The sequence below is a fragment of the Myotis brandtii genome, unplaced genomic scaffold (genome assembly GCF_000412655.1).
Source record: "Myotis brandtii unplaced genomic scaffold, ASM41265v1 scaffold34636, whole genome shotgun sequence".
NCBI lineage: Eukaryota > Metazoa > Chordata > Mammalia > Chiroptera > Vespertilionidae > Myotis > Myotis brandtii.
In genome coordinates this window covers 2,028-3,226 of record NW_005363330.1, presented here as the reverse complement: position 1 = coordinate 3,226, position 1,199 = coordinate 2,028, and positions in this window count along the sequence as shown.

Sequence of the window (1,199 nt, the reverse complement as noted above, 5' to 3'; positions counted from 1 at the left end):
CTGAATGACAGAAATAATTATATTATTTGTAGATAATATTGTGGACACTGTGGAGAAACAACAATAACAACAATATAGAACAATTAAGTTTTATCAGTAAGTCAAATCTGCTGCAAAATAGATAGGGAATGCAATAAAGACACCCAATCATATTAATAACGAAATAGACAATACCTCAGGCATAGTAGATCTCCGGTGAGTAGTTAATGAATAAATTGTTGAACACGGAAATCAAGAAGAGCCTACAGTTATGGGAAAGGGTAGAAAAGAGGTGGAGATTCTTCAGAAAATAATTTTTATTAGGAGAGGCTCTGGACTCCAAAGAGAGGGAGAAGAAATGAAAACAAAGACTGTAAAAGACAGGTTTCAGGGGAAACTAAAGTACCTTCAAAGTACAGGGACTTCATTGTCGTAAGCTGTGTAATACAGGACTGTCCCAGTCTAAGTACTCCAGAGGGAAAGCCCAGCACCCACTTTGTCTCATTTCCTTCTCATTGAACCAGCGCTCTCTGGAATACAATGACCTTCTCTGAAGGATATCACTGAAGCTTTCTGTTCTCCAAGGTCTGTCCCTGGGAAGCCCAATTGAGTTTTTATTTGGCTGTGATCAGGGAATTAAGGAAAGAGGCAAAGGGAACATGTTTAAAGTTTCTAGCATCTCAAGGGTTGAATTCTCATAGCTTCTCATTAAGTAAATTGTTCTATTGTCTGCACTCTCCAAATAATTCAGATCCCATGGAGCGCAAAGATAAAAAAAAAAAGGAAAAACTTTTCTCTGATGCTGTGTCTGCATAAGCATCAAAGTTGGGAGATAAAGTTATTTCCTCCAAGGAGAAACACTTCTTCCTTTGATTTGACTAGTGACGAGGTGTCTCCTAAGGGATGTTTAATTGCGGTATGAACCAAAGTCAGAAACCAACTATCTGTGATGTTCTTCCCTTGAAAAACCTTTGAGGGCTCATGAATCACTTGTTGTCCACAGTGTCACCAAGGCAAAGAGGTCCTTGCAAAAGAGAAGCAGAGCTGTTCAATAGTTTGGTTCTGTTGAAAGGACCAACCAAATGTGGGCGCTGATTTTCACAGTCAGATGTTATGTGTGCAACTCTTCCCGAATCTGGATCCCTGTGCTGCATCGACTGGCATGGGGTTGAGATCCCCATGATCCTCAACAGGAACCTTTGCAGCTGAGAATTCCCTCC